Below are 27,037 nucleotides of genomic sequence, written 5' to 3' on the forward strand. Positions count from 1 at the left end.
CCACTAGACCATGAGCTGTGGACATCTCTGAACAGTCAAAGGGACTGTGTCTGATACAATATCCACAGTCAACGTCTATCTCCAGGAGTTCTGGGAACTGGGGTGATGCAAAACTTTTTTTGATGTGAGTATATTATGTGAAACAAATGAAATAGCCCAATATGAGGTACATATTTTTGTAAGAAGAAACAATCACTTTATTTTCATGAAGAAATAAATCTATTTGTTAAGTACTTTGTTTCATTCCATTCTATTATGTCACATATACAATTGTTTACACCTATATTGTGCGTGCCCTTTCTCTAAGGAGGGATGCATTTACACATCAATTTAGTCACACACATAAAGTGTTCAATTTTTCTTCTTCTTCTTTTAATAGGCATCAGCATCTGCATTGTGTATGTCCTTTCTATAAGGAGGAATGACTGAAACTGTTGAAATATGAACACCTATATCTAAATGACACAGGGATAGAGTAGTGTAGATAGCACTAGCTCTGTGGAGTGAGTTGCAGGCGAGTTTGCCCACTGAACTGGGATGGTGGCACTGTTGGCTGCAGCGCCCATGTCCCAGTAGTGGTGGTGCCAGCCAGTGTTGCTCCAAAGCAGCCACAGCCCAGAGATACACTGAGGTTCATCTGTCAGTTACCACAGGCAGTGGCAGTGGTGGCGTTATGGGGCAGTGCAGGGGCAGAGGAACGTCTCCTCTCCTTGTGTTTGTTTAAATAAAGATACAAAAGGAGAAATCCAAACTAAGAGTTAAAATGGGTAGCAGCTGGGGAAAAACACATTAAGTAGGACATCCTTTGTCCAGACAACAAACCTGAACCTGCTCAAACAACCTTTGACTCAGGAAATCTTGGATTCTGGCAGCACAGACCCAATGATTGCATTCCAGGTCTTGGATTCTGACATCCTAGAGACAGGGCCAATATTCCAGGTCAGGCAATATGATAATGCGCTAGCTTGGATTTCCCACCAATTTATAATTAGGACAACAGCCCTACTTCCACAGGAGTGGGAAAACACATTAGCACAATTGCGCTATTTTTGAACTTCCCACTATTTTATATGTAGGACAGAAGGGGGAAGAGGACGGGTAATCCCATGAAATATTGATGGTGTCATTGGTGACACACACTGCATCAGAAGCCACCCAGAATATCTTCTAATGCAGTCCACTCACAGGATTTAGATTTCAAAACCTTTGTTTGACCAATACTTGAATATTCCTCATCAGTCTGTGATTCATACCAGATAGGATTGAAAGAGAAACAGAGAAAGAGGAGAACATTTTATTACAGGTTAATTTAGTGAGTGAAAAATCATTACTGAGATGTTTAGCCAACTCCAGTGGGAGACTCTTCAAGGGACGCATTCTGCATCAAGGTGTTGTTTACTATTAATTGCGAGAGGATATGTTCCTAGAAGAGATGACTAATGTATTGCTTTCTCCTAAGTATATCTCACGAAAAGATAGAGTAGATAAAATTAGAGATTCAAGCTCACTCAGAGCTTTACCAGCATTTGTTCTGCCTGTGAACCATTTGTGACTGGAACAGGAAAAGGGAACTGAGGGTCGTACAAAAAGTATCCTCCATCACCATCATGTGGTGGCTTGTGGAGTATAGATGTTGATGTAGATTTAGCTTTTGACCTTAAGGAGGCCAGAAGACTATGATTCTCCCTCTTATTTTGCAAACAGTGCCTACATCTATGCTACCCAAATTTTGATAGACTAGTTGTACTACTGATAACAGAGGATTTCTTACCTCCAGGGGTAATATTGTAATTAATAAAATGCTATATTGTTGTACTCATGATTTCAGGGTTGAGCTTGTACAAGGGAACTACAAAAAGTAAGTTTCATCTCATTTAGACAGGCCAAGTAATTTTTATTGACTGCTGTAACACACTTCAAAGTGACACAGATACATGGCACTATTCTTCCAACAGTCACCACATCTCTGTAAACAACAGTTACAACATTCTACCAATCACTGTGTTCCTTGGTGATAAAAATCCAATATTTGGTCAAGGAGCATTTTGAGACTGCAGTGAGAATGTCCTCATCATTGGAATATTTCTTTCGCCCTCACATTCTTCCAACCATGTTGAAAAGATGGAAATCCAATAGTGTTAGATCTTGACTTGCTGCCCCGCAACACTCACATTTGTGTGGTTTTGGTGGTATCATTTCACTTGGGCTACACGGAATTACAATTGGTCAATACACTACCATAATTTCACCTAAATCTGTGTGCTGTTTAGATGCTTTCCCCACAAAAATCGTACTGTGCTGCACAAGTGGAATTTTGGAGTGCATTTCCATTTGTCATGCCATTTCACTCTCACAATGTGATGCACCTGTTATCCACACCACTGCAGAATTGTCTCTGCAGGAACCCCAGCATATGTACTCTCATTTGAGAAAGTTCCGCTCTTAAGAGTTGTGCAATGGTGTTAGTGTGGGACGACACATGTATCTTACTTTCTGAAGCACAACATTACAAAAATCTGTGGTTAAGACTTTGATTTAAGAATTTAAAGTTCTTTCAGCACCTCTGGTGAAAAGACTCCGACCACACTGCCGCATGATCCAAACTGGACACAAAATGGATTTTGCTAAATGAGATGGCTCTTCTGCTAGTTCCACATAAACAAATACATTCCTTCCCCCTTCACTACCATTGAGGTTTTTACTGTCAACATAAGAAGGGACCCTCAAACAATTCTATCACTTGGGACAGGTGAGCCCTGATTTTTTAATGAAGTTGTTACTCTTTCTCTTTATTCAATGGTAAATAATATGCATTTGTTTCTGGCTTTAGTTCTGTGTCACTTCTTTTCAGAAATAAACTGATGTTTCCATTTGAACTTCGAGAACATGTTCTGGCAAATCATCCAAAAGTGTAGCTGTGTATGCCACTTACTGCTACAAGCAACTGCCTCACGCAACTGCTCATTTTGTGTGTGTAACAACAGCTTTTAACATGGCAGCTAGCAGCCATGCAACTTAGCCACAATATTCAGAACCAACCCGTTTTATTTTCCACTGAACAGAGGAGGAGGGGGGGATAATAAACTCATTAAAAAAAAAGTTGGGTTCACCTGGCCGAGGTGCCAGAACCATGTGAGGGCCACTTCTTAGGTTGTTACTCTTACAAAATGTACATGACTGTATGTTGCTGACTGAGATATCATTCAGCAAGGGAAGAATACACGAAAACAGGGAGAAGACCACTGGAGTTTACATTTCTGTAACTGGTTGATGGTTCTGTGCACCTAAATAGTATAATGTTGTTGTTGTTGTTGTGGTCTTCAGTCCAGAGACTGGTTTGATGCAGCTCTCCATGCTACTCTATCCTGTGCAAGCATCATCTTCTCCCAGTACGTACTGCAGCCTAATCCTTCAGAATCCACTTAGTGTATTCATCTCTTGGTCTCCCTCTATGATTTTTACCCTCCATGCTGCCCTCCAATACTAAATTGGTGATTCCTTGATGCCTCAGAACATGTCCTACCAACCGATCCCTTCTTCTAGTCAAGTTGTGCCAAAAATTACTCTTCTCCCCAATTCTCTTCAATACCTCCTCATTAGCTATGTGATCCACCCATCTAATCTTCAGCATTCTTCTGTAACACCACATTTCAAAAGCATTCTCTTCTTGTCTAAACTATTAATCATCCACGTTTCACTTCCATACATGGCTACACTCCATAAAAATACTTTCATGAACGACTTCCTGACACTTAAATCTATACTCAATGTTAACAAATTTCTCTTCTTCAGAAACGCTTTCCTTGTCATTGATAGTCTACATTTTATATCCTCTCTACTTCGACCATCATCAGTCATTTTTCTCCCCAAATAGCAAAACTCCTTTACTACTTTAATTGTCTCATTTCCTAATGTAATTCCCTCAGCATCACCCAGTTTAATTTGAATATATTCCATTATCCTCCTTTTGCTTTTGTTGATGTTCATCTTATATCCTCCTTTCAAGACACTGTGCACTCCGTTCAACTGCTCTTCCAGGTCCTTTGCTGTCTCTGGCAGAACTACAATGGCATGGGCAAATCTCAAAATTTTTATTTATTCTCCACGGATTTTAATTCCCACTCTGAATTTTTCTTTGGTTTCCTTTACTGATTGCTCAATATATAGATTGAATAACATCGGGGATAGGCTACAACCCTGTCTCACTCCCTTTCCAACCACTGCTTCACTTTCATGCCCCTCGACTCTTATAACTGCCATCTGGTTTTGGTACAAATTGTAAATAGCCTTTATCTCCCTGCATTTTACCCCTGCCACCTTCAGAATTTGAAAGAGAGTATTCCCCTCAACATTGTCAAAAGCTTTCTCTAAGTCTACAAATGCTAGAAACGTACATTTGCCTTTCCTTAATCTATCTTCTAAGATAAGTCGTAGGGCCAGTATTACCTCATGTGTTCCAACATTTCTATGGAATCCAAACTGATCTTCCCCGAAGTTGGCTTCTACCAGTTTTCCCATTCATCTGTAAAGAATTCGTGTTAGTATTTTGCAGTCGTGACTTATTAAACTGACAGTTCGGTAATTTTCACATCTGTCAACATCTGCTTTATTTGGGATTGGAAATATTATATTCTTCTTGAAGTCACAGGATATTTCGCCTGCCTCATACATCTTGCTCAACAGATGGTAGAGTTTTGTCAGGACTAGCTCTCCCAAGACTATCAGTAGTTCTAATGGAATGTTGTCTACTCTGGGGGCATTGTTTCGGCTCAAGTGTTTCAGTGCTCTGTCAAACTCTTCACGCAGTATCTTATCTCCCAATTCGTCTTCATCTACATCCTCTTCCATTTCCATAATATTGTCCTCAAGTACATCGCCTTTGTATAGACCCTCTATATACTCCTTCCACCTTTCTGCTTTCCTTTCTTTGCTTAGAACTGGGTTTCCATCTGAGCTCTTGATATTCATACAAGTGGCTCTCTTTTCTCCAAAGGTCTCTTTAATTTAATTTTCCTGTAGGCAGTATCTATCTTACCCCTAGTGATATATGTCTACATCCTTACATTTGTCCTCTAGTCATCCCTGCTTAGCCATTTTGCATTTCTTGTCAATCTCATTTTTGAGATGTTTGTATTCCTTTTTGCCTGCTTCATTTATTGCATTTTTATATTTTCTCCTTTCATCAATTAAATTCAATATATATTCTGTTACCCAAGGATTTCTACTGAGCCTCATCTTTTTACCTACTTGATCCTCTGCTGCCTTCACTATTCCATCTCTCAAAGCTACCCATTCTTCTTCTACTGTATTTCTTTCCCCCATTCCTGTCAATCGTTCCCTAATGCTCTTCCTGAAACACTCTACAACCTCTGGTTCTGTCAGTTTATCCAGGTCCCATCTCCTTAAATTCCCACCTTTATAAAGCTTCTTCAGTTTTAATCTACAGTTCATAACCAATAGATTTTGGTCAGAGTCCACATCTGCCCCTGGAAATGTCTTACAATTTAAAAACTGGTTCCTAAATCTCCATCTTACCATTATATAATCTACCTGAAACCTTCCAGTATCTCCAGGCCTCTTCCATGTATACAGCCTTCTTTCATGATTCTTGAACCAGGTGTTAGCTATAATTAAGTTATGCTCTGTGGAAAATTCTACCAGGTGGCTTCCTCTTTCATTCCTTACCCCCATTCCATATTCACCTACTACATTTCCTTCTCTTCCTTTTCCTACTATTGAATTCCAGTCACCCATGACTTAAATTTTTGTCTCCCTTCACTATCTGAATAATTTCTTTTACCTCATCATACACTTCATCAATCTCTTCGTCATCTGCGGAGCTTGTTGGAATATCAACTTGTACTACTATGGTAGGTGTGGAATTCGTATCTATCTTGGCCACAATAATACATCCACTGTGCTGTTTGTAGTAGCTTACCTGCATCCTTATTTTTTTTTATTTCTTATGAAACCTACTCTTGCATAGTATCAAATGCCCTTTAAAAAAAAAGCTTCTTACAAGGCACTGCTTATGCAGCAACACTTTATGTGTAGCCACCCCACAAAAGGCTAGTTTGTCAAAAGTGGAATTTCATCGTCTAAGCTCACACTAGAAGTTACTCGTGAGATTACTAAAGTCCTGGGTTGAGATGATGTGGCAGTTGATCATACACTCTAGTGTCTTTCCTACTAGCTAGGAAGGATGATGATACGATAGCTGCTAGGACACAGGCAGTCCTTTCCTAAATTCTGAAGTGCAAGCATTATTGATTCCCTCAACAGGTTAGATGCTGGCCATTATTCAGTACTTTGTTAAAAATCTGAGGATGACTTCCTTGGATTTACAGTTAAGTATCACAGCATACCATAATGGATTAAGTATGGGACAAGAGCAGAATTACTTGTAGCACGGCATCCAGCTCCCACATTGAGATAAGAATTTCACAAGCTCCTCATTGATTGAACTGACATTAGTTCTTCCTGCCCTTTCTCCCTACTGGAAACCTAGGATTGAACTTCCAGGAGATATACCACTGCACCATGTCTGAGCTATCTTCTTTCATATGATTATGAGGATTTCTTTCGCCTACATGGAAGGTAAGAGACATGTCGTCTTAGCACCTGATAGACTTCACGAACACATCCTACAATCGCCCATTTTTCTCTTTAAAACATCGATTGCCATGAGGCCACCAGCAGTCAGAGCTCAGCTTATGACTGATGCTGTGTGCCCACCAATAGTCACAATGCAGCCGCATGACTGTATTACACCATGTTCTGGTCTGGTGGGTAGTCATCAACTGTTGTTATAATTACATATTAATGACTCTAGCTTTGTCTTTATGGCTAAAATGAACATAAAAAAATTAAACTTAGGCATAAAGAAAAACTTAATGCATTAACATCCAATACTACGCGTGTGGCAGTCAACATGTTTATGGTCCATTAGGATTTTACACAAGCTAGCAGGAATGTTGCAGATACTTAATTATTTGCAGTGATACCTATCTGCAACTTATTGCAGAGAAAAATTGATCATTACACGCAAGGATAGGTGTTCTTTTATTGTGACTTGAAGATTCTGATATGGATGCACATTAGTGGCACAGTAGTCGCATTAGTACGGTGCAGAAACTTGGCGATCACCTGTAAGTGTGTTTCACTATCTTGCAGCTCATGTCATAAAATACATGGAGTACATGGCTATCTGAAAAACACATGTAGTGACAGCAGGTGTATATGTAATATGTTAATCCTGTGCAGTTAATTAATACAATATGTACTAAAATACAGTAGTTAGACAGACAAGTGAAAAGTGTTGTGGCTCCGTGACAAACACTACCACCTGATCCCCTTATCACTTCAGTTTTGTCTAGGGCTGATAGCATTTAGCTTAGGGCCATCAAGGAATAACACGTCTCAACGCTAACCTTTGTTTGCAGATGTAGTTACTCCAAATGGGATTTGAAGCAATTCAAAATTCACTGCAGTATGTCATTCACCTACTGGTGACAGCTTTCTACCAGTTCTCTCAATACATTAGAGTGCATTACAAACCCACTGGAGATATGCTAAACATACTTGCTAGTTCTTTTTGGCTTGAAACTCCCATTTCATTTTCTTCAACATCCAAAATCACTAATGTTTCCATCTTAGTGTTTTAGAATGTTTTGTTCCCTTTTTTGTTTCTTACATCAATTTCTTTCTTTCTAAAAAGAAGTTGTGGAGGGTCCTATACTGAAAAACCAATCACTGTGGAAGAAGCGTTTTTTTTGTGGAGGCACGAGTCATAACACTGGTCTTCAAAGTTGTGATACGTGATTCACTGACTGATGTTAAGCTTACTGCTGCACGCAGCTTGGTATAAACAATGACAAGAATGTGTTACAACATGCTCTTCTGCCTCTGCTGTGTTGATAGATGAACTTTAACCATGCACTGTTTCACAACCGAGCCAAATAATGTTACAAGTGATCAACACACAATGGTTTTGAGAAATTTCTTTGGCTCCAAGAATGGCATACATTCTATAACTCTAAACTACAGACAATATATTTTTTTCTGCAAAACAAGAGCTTACCATGTTCTAGCAGAACTAATGAACTGTACATCAAAATGTACACATCAAGCTTTTTGAGGGTCCCATTCGTCATCATCATGAGGTTCCACTCTTTGTTAAAACCTCCATCCTTATTTTGTAGCTGACTTAACTCATCGTAAGTCCTTGCATGGTGTGCGTTCCCAAAAGCTGAGAGTTTTAAGGAATTAGTTACAATATGGCCATCACCAAGCTACCAGAGTCTTGATCACTGTTTTCAACAGTTTGGAAATGAGTGTTCGTTGTCGTCCATTATGTATACTTTTCTATTTGATATAATGTTTAGGGTAACTATATATCAAGCATTGCCACTGCTGAATATACATGAAAGATACCAAGTTAACACTTCACTATTATGAAAAGAATCAATTGCTACTAATCATATAGAGGAGATGTTGAGTCACAGACAGGCACAAGAAAAAGGCTGCTAAGCATACGAGTTTTCGGCTAAAAGGCCAACTTTTAAAGTAAAGTAAACAAAAAAAAACAACACACACACACACACACACACACACACACACACACAAACACACGCGCGCGCGCGCGCGCACACACACACACACACACACACACACACACACACACACACACACACACACACACACACACACACACACACAGAAGCTCACATGTTTAGCAGTCTTTCTTTTGTTGTGCTTATCTGCAACTCAGTGTTTCCTTAATACAGTGAGTAGCGATCTATTCTTTTCATAATACTGTTATTATTCCATCCTGGATTTTCCACTTTTCAAGTTAATACTTCCCAACAAATTAAAATTGTGCACCAGATCAGAACTCTTTTTTGGAATTTTGGTCTAGCAAGGAGAAGAATACAAAGCAGGAGAGGTCCTTGGATAACTAAAGCTGAAAATGTGAAGTAATATCTGGAAACCTCATTCACCTGTGAATGGCAAGGACTTATTTCATGCCCCAGTCTGGCATGAAGGTTTACTGTCAGGAAGTTTCACACACATGCACACTCCACACTAGAATGTCAAAGAATAATTCTAAAATGTGACTGGTATAAAATTTAATACTTTTCTACTATTTTATCATTATTGTCAAATTACACAAGTAATCTTTCAGACAAGTCTGTCATTTATGTCAAGCCAGGTTTTTTTATTCAAATCATTATTGCATTTGTGTGGACTAAACCCTTAAACTTATGTCTCAAAGTGTTTTTCTTCTCTTATTTTCCAAATGGCACTTTTCAGAACTGGAAAACACCAATTTGAAAAGTCCACTAGGTGGGGGAACTAGTGTTGCATCCTGTGACTGTTTCATTATTTGTATATTTATTTTTGTTTTGTTCAGTTAGAGGTTTCTTCTGGACATAAGTTATAACTTGCACTATAAATAAGCAAGTGAGTGAGATCATCATTCTTTCTACACCATTCACATTTGCAGCATCAGATGGCACAGTAGCTCTGTATGTGCATCAGACCCGTGCTAAGTGAGATGTAGAGGAGAGCAGAGAGCAATCCCACATTGCTGGTTTCCAGACCCTATTGACATATTCACAAGCAGCAAACCGAATATATTTTCCACATGTTGCATCTGTACTGAAATACTTTCCCTGCAGGTTTTCTGGAAAGGGTCATATTTAAAGTGTCACCTAAATGATGTAATGAACTTTACACATGCTTTATTATTAATAAAAGAATGAACACCTATTGTGGTTCCTGAAGAGAGGGGTACCCAGGCAATGCTGGCATCTCACACCAAAAAAACAGTCACATAGTCACTGCATATCAACACCCTTAGTCACTCCTCCCAGAACTTTGCTACGCTGCCGCAATCAATGTTCTACTAAAGGCTGAGCAAAGGAATGCTCGCCCAGTTTGCAGACAATGATCAAGACTCCAGCATTGCCTTAGATAAGCCACCAGTGCATTAATGTCTTATGCAGAAAATAATGTGTACATTATGTACGTTACTCTCCAAATGAAGAGTCTCATAAATCTGTCTGCATCCAGTGATACTTTAATATTCAGAGAAAACAGCAAATAATCTGGATGTCCCTGTGGAAATGAATTGTATGAAGTTCAGTAAATCTTTGTATCTATTTTGTAATGAAGTGGACTAACATTTTATATGTAGAAGTTTCACTCGAACTCCTCCAGGAGCAAACCAAAGAACCTACCATTGTGCTGGCGAGTATTTTTGTACGGTATAACACCTATAATTCACAAAATTGGCCAGATCACATCAGTGATGTTAGGGTAACTTGCCAGTTTCACGTCTTAATTCACTTCGTGACCATTTGCACAACCAAGCATATGGGTAATATGACTCCTGACACACCCACACATGAAAAACATGTAACGATTATTTGATTCAGTGCACCATAGACACTTTGAGCACAGTGAAACTTATAATTTATGCCTAAAAAGGGCATGTAGCTGAACGAAATAACATGTTCAGTGAAGCCAGGCACTATATACAGTTTACTGCAGTCTAAGCATCACGGTTGATCTCATTATGTCAGGATAGCTAGGCAATGTGTTCTCGTATGTAATGTTTATAGTTTAAAATGTTAGCTCTTTGTCAATAAATATTAACAATCAATATAACTAATTCTCCTTCCAAGTAAAAAATTATCTGACCCAGATTCAGGCAGCAATATACTTCATGAAAGCCATTATAATCTTAACTTAGAAATGGCACTTCATAATGTGACTGTAACTTGCATATTTACCATTTTGATGCCAAGATGATCTCCAGCAGCTATAACATAAGATCACAAAACGTGAACTGGCATATGGCAGCAGCCAACATGATGATATAAACTTCAATATGGAGTCTTAACAATCAAATATTGTTCACATGGAAAATTAAGAAAATGGATCACATGACAAAATGGGCCTTGGCAAATTGGGTCAACAACATCAAACAGCACAGCCGCAGTGGTCAACAGCAACAAGCAGCTAACAGAAAGCTCCACATGCCCCACATGGACAAGAACAATGGCATCCTACCACCTGCACAATTAATTACATTTGGATGATGGAAATAGTAGGTATCACAGGTATGTGTAACTTTACTACTGGGATGATCCACAGTAAATATAAGATGAGGTTGAGGTCACAGACCAATGAATGCTTGCAACAATATTCTTATTGATCACATCTGTTGAACAAATCCTTTATTTTATCTGTATTTTTTACTTGTACTGCATAATCTGCAAAAAGGCTACTGTTAAAAACACACGATCTCGGGCAGAAAGGTGCCATTAAAGATCAGTTACATGAAATTTCGAGTTTCTGAAATTATTTCTATTCATTTGTGACTATGAAAGAACAATTAAAAAAATATAAACTATTTTTAAAGAAATTATCAGGAAGGACAACTTGTTTCGTTGCCTTCTGAGACTGTCCTCCACAGCTTACTGGAAGCCCATGCAAAGCACCCTAGTGACAGGGTCCATTTCAATTCCATTACAAGTCACTGAACAAATGGTTTAAACTATTGGTGAACCACATGCCTGAACAAGCCCACTTCAACTGGGATGTGGCAAGATACATACATATTTTTAAAGATAACGAAAGGGCTTTTACAGTGAAATATTTACTGTCTTAGATAATCCCCTTATTAATTATAAGGTTTTCTTTTTAAACAGAAGTTTCTACTACCTCGTGATCCAGATACATGCACAATAACACACAATGTCCACACCGAAACTCACTATAAATCAGTCACTTTGTCATTCTAGGAAACATCAGAAAATATTCACATCAATAGACAAATATACAAGCAGTACTCTCCATGAATACATTTGTTATCTGAACATCAGGTGCAACAAACTTATTAATACAGGTGGAATCTGCAAATAATTGTAAAAGAGATCATGTAACAATCTCTGAAGGAACCAAGGATTTCATGTAATACAAAAGAAGACCAAATCATAAACATATAATTTAATGCACTTGGACATATTTCTTCATATACAGTGTTAACAATGCTACATAAACTTGAATACAAAATTTATATTTGTCAGTTTAATGAACTATAACGTACTGTGGACTATTATTGTCATAGGTCAAGCATTACTGCAAGAATATGAAAAAGTGCTGATGGTTCCAAGAAAATAAATCTTTCTCTTCAACAGACAAACATTTCTGAGTATGTCCGAATTCTAACATGAAAATGACAGAGTTAAAAACAAAATAAATAGCAACAACATTATACCTTTCTTAGCTATATAATAATAATATCAGACCATGAGGAATGCTTGCAGACTTGCAGAATAATTTTTAATGAAACTTCACTCACAGCAGATGCTCCTCCCTTTGTAAGTACTTCTATTAGTGCCTAAAACTTCTACAACTTTTGCATTCTTTTTTCTTGCACATATCAATTTCCAAAGGACTCTCTTCAGAATGTATACACTTTGTAAAGCTAGTTACATATTAACTGCATTGCATTTTCACACCAGAAGTATTACAAGAAATGTACCAAATCCACAAAAACCGAGAACAGAAAAAAATAGGTGTGAATAAACTTTGCCAAACTGATCATGTGAATATGTTTCCATCTATTACAATACAGTTTCAAATGCTAGTATATATCACTTGGAACATTAAACAGAAACTAATTTATTAACAACAGTTAGTTTACACAGTGCTTTCATACACAATGACAAACAACAAAAAGGCAATTCAATTCCTCTTAAAACAGTAAGACATTAGTAGCATATCATTGGGAGCAGAAAGGGGAAGTGAACTGTCATAATTTGCCAATAATATAGATTTTGCCAGTCAAAAGGTCAACAAGCATAAAATTAAGACTCACTTTGTGTGTATTACCACATTATAGAACGTATCTGTGCATGACTAATGCAATAAATTACACAAACACAATATTTTTATCACTGTTTCTTATTTCTTACCATGGACCATTGTACAGTACATATGATGTACAAAAACTCTTTCCAAAAATATTTTTCGGTAAATGAACACTGTCACTTTCTAGTAAATTAAATATATTATCACAGCACTTACATTATCTTACATTAGATCAATTATGGCTAAGTGATGACGTTTCTCCATCAGTTTTGGGAACTTGTGCTTCCAGCTGAGACATCCTGTTCCTCAGGTCTGAGTTATCTTCCTTCAACGATCTATTTTCAGCTGTCAGTGTCTCCACAGTAGCCAAAGCTGCCTGCAGTTCGTTTTTTAATGCTTCAATTTCGGTGGATTCAGGGGACACAATTCTCATCTTGTTTTTTATGTAACTGTACACAGTTAAGAAAACTAACTTTCATTGTGAGCCTAAACTTTATGAAATAAAAACCAATATTCATTTAATATAATAAAACAGAATGCTGGATAAGAGTGAGCAATTAAAATATATTAAAGTAGTAGTATTTTCATGTGAGGTGTTTTGATGCAATTTGCATTTCAAAGCAAGAACTGCGATTTTGTCCTCCTATGAAACTTTGTAATAATGTAAGTCACTTCTCACAATACACAACTGTCTGTTTGCATGTCACAGAAAACCCGTTTTGATTCTGTAAATTATTTACAGTAATTTAGAGATCACAGCAAGTAGAACAATGGTACAATCCCCATGAAGGAATGTTGTCAGTACACATTAGTGTTGGTCTTCACATTCAGAGATTTATTAAACATAAGTTCTAAGAAGTTGGAAACCAATACATAAAAATTAATAGGGCACAATATCAAAAAACAAAATATAAAATGTAAATGAATACATAAAAAATATACTCACCAAGCAGCGGCAGGGAAGAAAACAAACAAACAAACACACACACACACACACACACACACACACACACACACACACACACACACACACACAGGTTGAACTTTCACAACGTTTCGGAGCCAGTGGCTTCTTATTCTGGCAGCACAGTTAAAGGGATAGGAATAGGGGTGAAGGAAAAGGACTGAAGTAGTTTAGGGGAAGGGACACAGTTCTGAAAAGTCATCCAGATCCAGGGGTCAGTGAAGACTTACCAGATGTGGTCAGAAGGACAGGATTTGAAAACTTGAGAGCTTAAAGATGGAAGACAGGGTAATATCCAAGACATAGATTACTACTAAAACATCATGCATGGATAACAAGAGTGAAAAGCAGAGCACATTGTAATTAACAGAGGTGGGAGGAGCAACAACGTAAAATAGACAGGTCAGAAAATGAAAGATGTAGAACACTAAAATGGAGTGAAGAAAGGAGTACTTACTGTGAAGAAATGCTAAAACAGAAGGAATTAATATAAATTAAGGCCAGGTGGGTGGCAAAAACAGAGGACATGTCGTACTGCTAGCTTCCACCTGTGGAGCTCTGAGAAACTGGTGTCTGTTGTGAAACAGGCCCCAAGGCCATGATTGTCATATTGTACAGCATGCTATGCAAGAGCATATTGGTTGGTTGGTTTAAAAGAGGGGGGGAAGGGACCAAACAGCTAGGTCATCAGTCCCTTGTTCTGAATAAAACAATGCCAAAACGGTGAGAATAAAACAAGCAAAACTGACAACACAAAATGGAGAGAAAGGAAAAACTCCAAGAACAACAGAAGGGCAACAAAAACTTCAATGGAAAAAAGGGGAGAAGAAAACCACAGAAATGCAAGAAACAGGTAGAAGAGATCAAAACAACAAAGCAGGTTACCATGGCAGGCTGACCGCGAGAATAAAAAAGGAGAAGCCAGTCACTCTGCAACACATTAAAACCTCCACCCTAAAAGCACTAGTAATGAGGACACAGGGGGGCAAAAGACATGTGCTAAAATTTAGATCAAATGATAAAACCCACCCTCACGAATAAAACATAAAACTAAATCAGCCGGTGAGGCGTTGTCAGATAAAATTAGTGGCAACAAGTCCAGTAATCGAAAATTTTGTCGCACAGCAGTCACAGTGGGACAGTGCACCAGAATATGGGCCACTGTCAGCCCCGCACTGCATCGACACTGAAGTGGGTCTTCACAGCGCAGGAGGTAGCCATGGGTTGCTCAAGCATGGCCAATGCAGAGCCGGCAGAGAACCACAGATTCTTTGCGAGAAGCCCACATGGAGAACTGCCACACATTTGCAGTCTCCTTAACGGCATGCAGTTTTCTGTGCATACTGAGACTATGCCATTCCGCCTCCCAAGCTGAAAAACCTGGCAACGTAAAAATGAACGCAAGTCAGTTATTGAAATGCCAATCTCCATAAGCTGTTTCAGTGTAGCCTGTTTGGCTAGCCTGTCAGGTAGTTCATTGCCTGAGATTCTGACATGTCCTGGGGTCCACAAAAACACCACTGAACGACCAGACCGTTCCAGAACATAGATGGACTCATGGATGGTCACTACCAAAAGATGACAAGGGCACTGGGCAATAACTTGTAGGCTGTTCAAGGAGTCAAGACACAGAAGAAACAACTCCCCAGGGCATGAACAGATGTGCTCAAGAGCGTGAGATATAGCCACCAGCTCTGCAGTGAAAACACTGCAGCCACCGGGCAAGGAATGCTGTGCAAGATGTACTCCATGGACATACGCGAAGCCCAACGTGACCATCCGCCATCGAGCCGTCTGTGTAAATCACTTCATGGCCTTGGTACATGTCAAGAATCGAGATGAAGTGAAAGAGGAGAGCCACAGGGTGAACTTAGTTCTTTGGGCCATGTGAAAGGTCCAGGCGTAGCAGCAGCCGGGGTGTACACCGTGGAGGTATACGCGATTGGACCTTGAGTACAGGTGGTTAAAGGCAAGCACTCCGATGTGGGAGATGAACTGCCATGGGTGGGGAAAGGAGACGGTAATTCAGATGTGCAGGAGAACTACTAACGTGTGCAATGTAACCGGCAAGCAGTTGTGCATGCCTGACGTGCAATGGAGGAACTCCAGCCTCCGCAAGGACACTGGTCACCGGGCTCGCCGCAAAAGCTCCCATTGCTAGTCTAACGCCAAGGTGATGCACCGGGCAGAGTAAACGCAACGCTGAGGGCGCCATCGAACCATAAACCAGACTCCCATAATCAAGGCAGGATTGAACAAGGGCTGCGTATAGCTGCAGCAGCATAGAGCGATCTGCACCTCAGTTGGTGTTGCTCAGGCAGTGGAGGGCATTGAGGTGCTGCCAGCACTTCCACTTAAGCTGATGAAGGTGAGGAAGACAAGTCAATCAGGTATCAAAAACCAGTCCTAAAAATCGATATGTATCCACTACAGTGGGGGGATCATCATGAAGGTAAGGTTCTGGTTCTGGATGAACAGTATGACTCTGACAGAAATGCGTAACATACGACTTTGCAGCCAAAAACTGAAAGCCATGGGCTAGAGCCCATGACTGCGCCTTCTGGATGGCTCCCTGTAGACGCTGCTCAGCAACACCAGTACTGGTGGAGCAGTACGAAATGCATAAGTCGTCTGCTTACAGAGGGTGCGACGGACAGCCCTACAGCTGCTGCTGCTAGACTGTTAATGGCTGTTAAAAATAGAGACACACTCAATACAGAGCCCTGTGGGACCACATTCTCCTGGATATGGAGGGGGGGGGGGGGGGGGGGGGCACTATGGGAGGCACCAACTTGGACACGGAAAGTATGAAGCGACAGGAAATTCTTGATAAAAATCAGGAGCGGGCCTCGGATACCCCACTTGTATAATGAGCCAGGGGATATGATGTCGCCAGGTTGTGTCATACTCTTTTCTAAGAGAGAAGATGGCAACAAAGTGTTGGCATCTGGATAAGGCTGTTCAGATGGCATACTCGAGGGACAGAAGATTATCAGTGGTAGAGCGACCCAGACGAAAACCACCCTGGCATAGAGCCTGTACGCCACGTGACTCCAGCACTCAACCCAACCGCCGACACATCATACGTTCCAGCGGCTTACAAAGAACGTAGGTGAGGCTGATGGGCCGATAGCTATCTGCATCAAGCGGGTTTTTACTCGGTTTGAGCACCGGAATGATGGTGCTGTCCTGCCACTGCGATGGAAAGATGCCATCACACCAGATCCAGTTGAAGATCATGAGGAGATGTCGCTTGTAGTCAAATAATAGATATTTAACCATCTGACTGTGGATCTGATCTGGCCCAGGAGCTGTGTTGGGGCAATGTGCAAGGGCACTGAGGAGCTCCTACTTTGTAAATCACGCGTTACAGGGTTCACTGTGGCATGTAGTAAATGAGAGAACTTTCTCTTCCATCCGCCGTTTGAGAGTGCAAAAGGCTGGAGGGTAGTTCTCCGACACAGAGGGACGAGCATAGTGTTCAGCAAAATGTTCTGCAATCGTGTTTGCGTCGATAGGTAACACGCCATTTATGTTAACACCAGGAACACCTCATTTGATCTTGGAAGGTGATGTATGGCAACCAATGGTCGACATATAACTCTCCCAACACTACTGTTTCCACCTTTAGATAAGCTGGCCAACTCGGGCACGGAACTGTTTAAAGGCTATGAGGTGCTCCAGGGAAGGGTGCTGCTTATGCCGCTGTAGACCTCGCTGGCGCTCCTTAATTGCCTCAGTGGCATCCGGCTACCACCAAGGGACTGCCTTTCGCTGGGGGGCACCCTAAGGAATGAGGGATTGCATTTTCTGCTGCAGAAACGATCATTGAAGTTACCTGCTCAACCACCACATCAATGTTACCACGTGGGGGAGATTCAATGGTGACAGCAGAGGCGAAAGTTTCCCAGTCCACCTGGGCAGACATCTGTGGGCCTGATGCCAGGGCAGCAACAGGAAAATGGGGAAGTGGTCACTACCACACAGGTCGCCATGTGCTTTCCAGTGGATAGATGGGAGAAGGCCAAGACTGCAAACCGAGAGAGAGAGATCAATGGCCGAATATGTGCCATGTACAACACTGAAATGTGTGGCGGCCCCAGTATTTAAGAGGCAGAGGTCGAGTTGTGACAGTAAATTTTCGACATCTCTGCCTTGGCCAATAAGAATTGTGCCACCCCACAAGGGGGTTATGAATGTTAAAATCTCCCAAAAGTAGGAAAGGTTTAGGGAGTTGATCAATCAGTGCAGCCAATGCGTTCAGGGGTACTGCACCATCTGGAAGAAGATATACATTGCAGACAGTTATTTCCTGTGACACCCTTATCCTGACAGCCACAACTTCAAGAGGGGTTTGAGGGGGCACATGTTCACTGCATACTGGGTTCAGGACATAGACACAAACTCCATCTGACACACTATTATAGTTGCTACAGTTCCTGAAATATCGCTTCTAGCCATGGACGGCAGGGGTCCGCATTGCCGGGAACCAGGTTTCCTGGAGGGCAATGCAGAAAGCAGGTGTGAAGCTTAACAGTTGCCATAGCTCAGCCAGGTGATGCAAAAAAAACCATCGCAATTCCACTGGAGGATGACGTTATCGTGAGGCTGGGAAGGCATGAAGCGCACAAGGACACAGGTTATGCCTCAGGGTCACCTGCTGCCTCCGTTTGAGTATTTGTATCCATTTCTATGGTGGATGAGGCATCAGTGAGATCCAGATCCACAGTGATGCTAAGATCTCCACTGCATCCTCAGATGCAGAACTGATAGGGAGTGATGGTGCTATCAGAGGGTCCTGTTTATTAGAAGACTACTTCTTAATTTGCTTTCTCTCTCACTTCTCTTAAGGGGCTTACTGGGAAGATTTCGCTGAAGCAGCTTCAGGCATGGAGGAAGACAGTGAAGCTCTTCATCCGGCAGCTTTTGGCTCCTTTAGCCACTGGTGAGTGTTCGCCATGGCAATAGTGGAGACCTCGGAAGAGAGGGCCCCAAGGGACCCCTTCCACACGGGAGGAGCTGGAGGAGGCTGTTGCTTCTCTGGCAGGGGGAAGTGAACAATGTCCCCTGTGTTTGAGGGCCGGGGGGGGGGGGGGGGGGCAGGGGAGAGGAGGGCGGTGGCTTGCTCCCAAAGTAGGTACTTTGGGAGCAACGGAGGAAGATTTGCCCTCTACCACCAAGGGGGCAGATGTATTCTGGTGGCCCAGAGTACTACCCACTTTTTGTGGCACAGAGTAAGGAACTACTGGCACTGGGGATGGTGATGGTGACGTAGCTGCAGCATATGTCGACATCAACAGAATGGGGTGTAGTTTTTCGAATTTATGTTTAGCCTCTGTGTAAGTCAACCTGTCCAGGGTATTGTACTCCATAATTTTCCACTCATTTTGTAGCACTGGGCAGTCTGACGAGCAGGGGGAGTGATGCTTTCCACAGTTGATGCAAGTGGGAGGTGTCGCACATGGAGTATCTGGGTGCAGTGGACGTCTGCAGTCTCAACATGTGGCATTGGAAGTGCAACGGGAAGACATGTCCGAACTTCCAGCACTTACAATACCGCATAGGGGGAGGGCCGTATGGTTTAACGTCACACCGGTAAACCATCGCCTTCACCTTTTCAGTCAATGGATCACCCTCAAAGGCCAAGATGAAGGCACTGGTAGCAACCCTGTTTTTGGGTCCCCTGCAAACGCGCCAGATAAAATGAACACCCCACTGTTCCAAATTGGTGCGGAGCTCATCGTCAGACTGCAAGAGGAGGACACAATGGAAAATAATCCCTTGGACCATGTTGAGGCTTTTATGGGGAGTGACGGGAACAGGATCACCCAGCTTGTCAAAGGCAAGTAACGCTCGGTATTGGGCTGGGGATGCTGTCTGAATCAAGACTGTGCCATTTCGCATCTTGGACAGTGCTGTCACTTCTCTAAACTTATCCTCAAGACATGCAACAAAAAATTGAGCTTCATCAGTAGAAAAGAGTTCCCATCGGTTCTGCTAAAGACTAAAAACCGAGGCGAATAGGGTTCTCTCCGTTCTGTAGCTCTACGTTCCTCCCAAGGCGTAGCGAGAAAGGGAAATGATTTAGGGTCATACTTACTGGCATTGTATTCTATCTTGCCCTTCTTAGAGACTGCTAGTGCAGTACGGTCACAAGCAAGAGATGACTTAGTCTGGTTCATTGCGGGTCATCCACCCACTCCGATCAGGTGCTCTCCCCATGGGCACCACCCAGCCACAGCAAATGCCAACTTGAATGATGGCCGTTGCCAGGAGTCCTGATGCCCCAGGAAAGACAGGCATCTACTCCTTGGCATACGTGGGGAGTTTACAGCTCGGACATCAGCAGTGCGATCATTGTGTTGTCAAGAGGCTACCACTAAATGGGTATGAGTCGGGTATGGGTTTGAAATCAATTATAGTTGGTGGTGACTGTAACTTACCTTCAATATGTTGGTGAAAATACACTGTTTAATTCCAGAGGTATGCATAAAACATCATCCAATATTGTGCTAAAAACATTCTCCGAAAATTATTTCGTGCAGTTAGTGCGTGAGCCCATGCGAATACTAAATGGTTGTAAAAACACACTTGACCTCTTAGAAACAAATAATCCTGAGTTAGTAATGAGCAGAAGGAGCATAGGGCCTGACCAGGATATTGCAGATATTGGGAGGGCAACAAAAAGATATTCTAGGTGTGATGGGAAAAACTTGACAGAATGGATCTCACTTCAGGGCATGATTTTAGGAAGTCATGGCCTTGTTGACAAAGCTGTTGGGATAATTATGCCCAGTGAAGGCTGAGGTGAGAGTGGTGGTGTATTGCTGTAAAGACTCTGTATCTAAACAAACAGGTTTGCCTCGAATGCCAAGGCTGTATGGGAGGAAATGTCCGACATGGAAAGGATGGCAATTGTCAAAATGTAGGTACTGTTATTTGTTAGTAGGTTTAATGTGGATGGAAGTATATAGCTGGCCTTTAGTGAGGATGAGGTCAACATCAAGGAGAATAACATCGGTTTGGAATAGGACCATGTGAAAATTAATTGGGAGAAGGTATTAAGAAGTTCCAGGAATTTTAATAGGTCAGCCTCGTCATGAGCCCATACGGCAAAAATGTCATTGATGTATAAACTACCGTATTTACTCGAATCTAAGCTGCTCTTTTTTTCCAGTTTTTGTAATCCAAAAAACCGGCTGTGGCTTAGAATCGAGTGCAAAGTAAGCGGAAAGTCTGAAAAATATTGGTAGGTGCCGCTACAACTAACTTCCGTGTCGAATATATGTAGCGTTACACAGGCACGCTTTGCAGGCACAAATCTCTGCACCAGTAAATAAATTTAAAAAAAAGGTGGAAGACAAGCTTTTTTTCTCCGCCCCGAGTTTCGATCACTGCATTTTCAAATATTATCCAACGAAATAAATACAAATTCCATATTGTTCACCTTCGAATGTAGCAGCATTTCAATGTACTACGAAGCTCCGACTGCCAAGACTGTTTGGGACGTTTGTCAATATGGCGAACGCTATGTTCTGAATTTTTTCCTACCTGTGAGAAGAGATGGTTGCTAATAGGAACTTCCATGAATTGTGAATCACATGCAGTATTCTCTTCACCATAAGAAAAATACGAATATAAACATTTTGCCATGTATTCTTTCGTATTTGCTGCTATCTCATTTAAATCCTGTCTGCCTAATAAACTACAAAACTAGAGTGAGACAACAGAAAACGCGAAAGAATATACATATCATGTCTTTAAACTCTTACTATTCTTATGCCTAATAGTGATACAGTCAGAAATGAAGCACAGCAATTGCCTAGATTTTAAATCTACAATGACTAATTTCTGTGCAGAATGTAATGTACTAAAGAGGCATCTGCAAAGATTTTCAAACGGAGAAAAATTTTCACTAAACTCTCGTTCAGAACATCATCTATAATATGCAGTCTATTATTTGGTTCTTGTTGATCAGTATCAAAGAAGGCAGCAGTATAAGTAACAACAAATAGCAGTCTCTTGCCATTGTTTCGCTAATGAGATGATTACTCTCTCTCTCTCTCTCTCTCTCTCTCTCTCTCTCTCATTTTTATTGTAAGCGGCTGTAGCGTGCGCAAAAGCAAGCCATGCCGCGAGCGGCAACAGGCCATAAACACTCATTATCAGAATCTGACAAACAATGCATATGACACAGTACAGTAATGCATTTTCAGCTTAGAGTGACATAAACACCTGTAACAAAGAGAACAGCACTTAATCAGATCAAAGAAAAATAAGCAATCAATTCAAACCAGGCGAAGCAAGTGAGAAAGGAAGGGTACCCATATAAATATGGACGGAGTGCCTGACGTGAAGCAATGGCTACCTGGTAAAGCTTAACTGCTAAACTTACGACTCGAACCAAACTACTATAGCTGTATCATTCGACCTAAATTGTGTCTCATATTACAATGGACCAACTTTGTTTCGATTTGGAGGTGTGGCCTAAAACTTTTCTCTCCCCTTGAATTTCGAGTCTCAAATTTCAGGCTAGGCTCAACATATCAGTTTGACTAAGATCACAGTACGAATTGGATACTAATACCTACAGACTAGCTTCCTATTAGACACACACAAAATGCCTCAAAATGACCTAACCATTGCCATTTTAACACTGTGTACTAGATTTTATTGATGTGCTACCGCTTGATAAGGGGACAAACATTTTCAGTGTGTGATTTTATAGTAAAGTTTTAAACATGGCTGCTTATTTCAGTGACCGTTTATAAATGAAAATTGAAACAAATGAGCCCTCGGTCACGATCTTTAGTCTTATTAACCAGGTTTCAACACTTCTAAAAGTGCCTTATCAGAATTTAAACATTTAATGTGGCCTATAACATAATTACAAATTTATGGGAAAAGAATTTTTATATAAAAGTTTAAGTATTGACTAACACTATAAGACAGAGACAGTACTTACATGTTACGTATAAAACAAACAACAGGCCAAAAGGTCTTTAGTCACAAAACACACACACACACACACACACACACACACACACACACACACACACACACACACACACAAAAAAAAAAAAAAAAAAAAAATCCCCACTCCAAGTCAAGGAAATATAGCTATGAAAATCTGATAAGAGAAATAACTGAAAGCAATTCATACAAGCATTGCAAGGTTTCTTCAAATGGTTGCATAACTCAATAGATGAAACAAACACGTGACAGTTAATCATGAAACTATTGAAATTCCATAAATAATGTCACAAGAGACGTTTAAAAGTCATTCGAGATAGTGCAGAAAGGGAATAAGCTGGGTGATGGTGCTTTAATATAAATTATTAAAGCTGGAGGCAAATTAACATGAAAGACTCATGGCAATTAGTTTACCAAATGTTTGTGAAATAAGACAATTACTCCACTGGGAAACAATCAGTCTCCTTCACAAGAAAGGAGTCAGACAGAATACAAAAACTACAAAACTATCAGTACCCTATTCAGAATAAACTCATTAAAATTATCACCAACTGCTTACATTGAAACGTTACAGTTTAATCAAGCAAAGGAACAAGCAGGCTTTACAAGTGGATATAACACAATTGAGCAACTTATGAATAAAATTATATAACATCGCAATTGGTATTAATGACCACTCTGCCCAGACTTCTTATATGGTAAGAAAACCTTGGAGTCAACTCAACACAGTCTGTCTCAACAGCTCTTGGTAGTTGAGGCACTGATTCAACTTGTGTTAGTATACTGAAATACATTGGCCCCAACAAAAAGGCTGCACAAACTTAACATTTAAATCCTAGCAGCAATTTCAAAACTATCACTGTGGTGCTCCATCTTGTGCAACAATGTAAGTGAAGTGTCAACTAGATCTGCTAAATAGTTTTGTATACACAACTTTTTAAAGTCAAACTCATTCAAAGTTGGTAAAGGTTTGTAAATAATCTGCTCCATTTCCAGCAGTTATTACATATGTTGTACAATTCTGGTATGCCGTACTTCTTTTCAGGGTGACTCACAGATGAAAACTCAAGCAATGTACACCATATGGTACTGGGTGATCAGCGATTACAGGTGTATGAAATTCTTGGAAATACCGACACATCTGATCCCGCCCGTCTGCTTTGACCCATGATGTCACAAATATGGCGGAAACAACCATAAACCACGATTCCAATATGGCGCATATAAAGTCGATATGTACACATTATGAGAACGAAAAACACACACACACACACACACACACACTTTCCACAAAAAGCCTAATGACACTAATGGGACAAGTGCATGAAATGGGGTGTTTTTGGGTGGGGACAAACTACATGTAAACATTTAGACAACCACCCCCATACAAACCACGGAATCGGACACTTCCCTTGACATATATAGCTCAACAGCGGCTCCCGATCCCATAAGTTAGGATCAAACACTTCCCTTGGCCTACGCACTGTTAATTTTATCACTCCTATCCATTTGTGAACATAAACAACAACAGATTAATTTTACTAAAATTACCACATGATGTACAGCGAACAACACTAAATTAACCTTCACACAAAATCTTTAATGCACTGAAATGAATTACCTACAAACACAGCCAACACTCTAACAATTCTGGATAATGAGCAAAAGCAAACTGAGCCCATTACACCACACAAACGAAACCCCTGAACATACCACCAGAGAACACAACAAACCACAACACGACGACATCTACAAACACGCCACACTCCCAAACTTAACTCCGCGCTGTCATGTCGTCACACATGACAACACCGTTACGTCACGGGTCAAAGCAGATGCGTGGGATCGGATGCTTCTGTCAACCCAAATTCTTGATGCAACAGTCTTATCAAAATGAAGATGGTGATACAGGTTACGCAAAGAATTAACTGCAAGAAACCTTACACAGAGAAAGTTTGATTCCCTTGCAGTAGGTAAAACATAAATACACGAAGTTGAATATGATTAGGCAAGGATGGGGTAGGAAGTAGACATGGCCTTTTCAATGGAACCATTCCAGCATTCATCTTAGCAACTTGGGGAAAACATGGAAAACCCATATGAGAATGTCCACACAGGGATTTGAACCCTACTACTCTTGAATACAAGTCTAGAGCCTTCACATTTATGATATATTGCCTACAACACTCATTCAGACCTTCACCTATACAAAAGCTAAGGTGCAAGGTTAATTCTAGGAATGTAACTGAAAACTTTAAGTTACAAGTCATGTTGGTTGCTTCAATCATTTTTTAGAGTCTTTGGAAGGAGCCTAGTATGATCTAAGAACAGAACACGGTCACATCACATGGAACAAGTCACTAGGCAGAACACTGAGTGCCCTATTTTGTTAGTATTTCACAAGAACACAACTTAATGTTGCACAGTCAAATTATTGATTATAAATCAACCTGTCACTACCTGCACATGCTTTTTTTGCAGCTCAGTACCTTTAAGGCTTTTCAACAGAGGTGTCGCAGACAGTAGTTACATATCACTCATATCCAAAGAGGATTTCATATTTATTAATAAGGTAGAGGGGCGTAGTACCTTGGATTCTTCCCTTCTTCAAAGCAAATTTGCAGCAGCTTCCAGTAGATAGAGAACAGCCAAAGAAGCTTTTAACCCTGTAAGTAACAAATGTTTTGCCCAGCATGACAATGAAATTCATGTCTGTACGTCTTCTTTGGGAATAGCAATGAATAAACCTGCTCAATTTATTACAATATGTACTTTTATCATAAATATCGGAGTGGTAAGTATTAGTACCAATGAATCAGGAGCATAACAATTATATATGGTAATGCCAGCTGTTATCTATTTACCAGGGTTTGTTACAGGGTTAAGTGTCCATGAACTGCATTCAACTCATACAAAATCAGGCACAGCACAAGCAACTGTTATATTCTTATTATACTTTACAGACCAAAGTTATACTGAATAAAGAGAACATCTAGATACACTGGCAGTCAAAATCTACAGAAAGCTACGACACAAGTTGTATATTTACGACACCAGATTCTTTTTTTTTAAATAAATGTCACAGTTATAATGCAGAAAGATATAGGGCAGTTCACGTTTTGGAGCTAAATGTCCAAGAGTATACGGTTTGAACACATGTGTAAATAGACTGCAGTTTAATACTCTAAAAACTTAACAGCAACCCCTCCAGTAGACAATCGAGTCGTCCCAGTCTCCTTACTATCAGTGAAGAGGATACAGTAAAATCTATGATAGTCTTATTGATACTACCTACCTTGCACTGGTTTGTTGGATAGGAAGATCTACATACACAGCGTGTTTAAAACGCTATCGCTAAAAGCCAGTAAACAAAGATTAATTATTTCGTAGAAAAGGATACTCCAAAGGTTGAGCTGGACGATCCTTTTCTTCGTAAAGTGATACTAGTATTCTCGTGAATGTTTCCATGACACCGCCTTTCTCCAAATATTTTCGGAATTCTTCGCAATGTGTTTCCACTGACTACAAACAAAAACAATACAGATAAACAACATGTCAATTCAGAAACAATATTTGACAGTTAATGTAAAGCAGCCAACAGAAGTACGAGTTTGCTGATGAACGCAAACATGTCACGTTGTGCTACGAAATTAGCACGCACAGCTAATCGTGTACTAATGCAACTGCTAAAAATATCACTAATTACAAATTCCTACATGCATTATTACTTTTCCTTTTCCACAGAGGGACTACGCAGGAATCAGGAATAAAGGAGCACTTGACATAAGGAATCTCAAATACTTGCAAATTATCGCCGCTGTTTTCTCAAGTACACACTTCATTTTATGGAATCATATTCTGTAACTTGCCATTTTTTGTTTGTTTTATAAAAGGTTCACACTACGTTTATCCTCCAATGAAATACCTAAACCCAATTACTCAATTAACTTTCCCAACTTAAAAACCAAATACAGCCAACGATAAATAAAGGTGGTCACGGATATTACACTCTGCATGTAGAATCTGTACGTTTTGTTTAATTTTAATTATTCTTTTTTTTTGCAATTGAAATCTTACATCCGTGTATCATATCTCAGTAATTACTTGATTTTATTTGTTAAACAGGAACTCTATCACATACACATGTGTGATTGTAATTTCGATGTACAATATTTTAACATTTCAGGCCGACTGTCACTGGACGGTTGCGGAGCAGCA

At 40.4% G+C, this 27,037-nt stretch overlaps 1 long non-coding RNA gene across 1 annotated transcript; it reads right to left on the reverse strand.

Annotated features, from left to right (window-relative positions):
* Nucleotides 1–12,000: 12,000 nt before the first annotated feature.
* On the reverse strand, nucleotides 12,001–26,681 carry LOC126298801 (uncharacterized). The gene is made up of 3 exons (XR_007552682.1): nucleotides 26,548–26,681; nucleotides 26,220–26,341; nucleotides 12,001–13,331 (listed from the first exon to the last, which is right to left on the reverse strand). It is a non-coding gene; the product is annotated as an uncharacterized LOC126298801 (long non-coding RNA).
* Between the last annotated feature and the right edge of the window lie 356 nt (nucleotides 26,682–27,037).

Source organism: Schistocerca gregaria, chromosome X (assembly GCF_023897955.1).
Source record: "Schistocerca gregaria isolate iqSchGreg1 chromosome X, iqSchGreg1.2, whole genome shotgun sequence".
In the NCBI taxonomy this organism is placed as follows: Eukaryota; Metazoa; Arthropoda; class Insecta; order Orthoptera; family Acrididae; genus Schistocerca; species Schistocerca gregaria.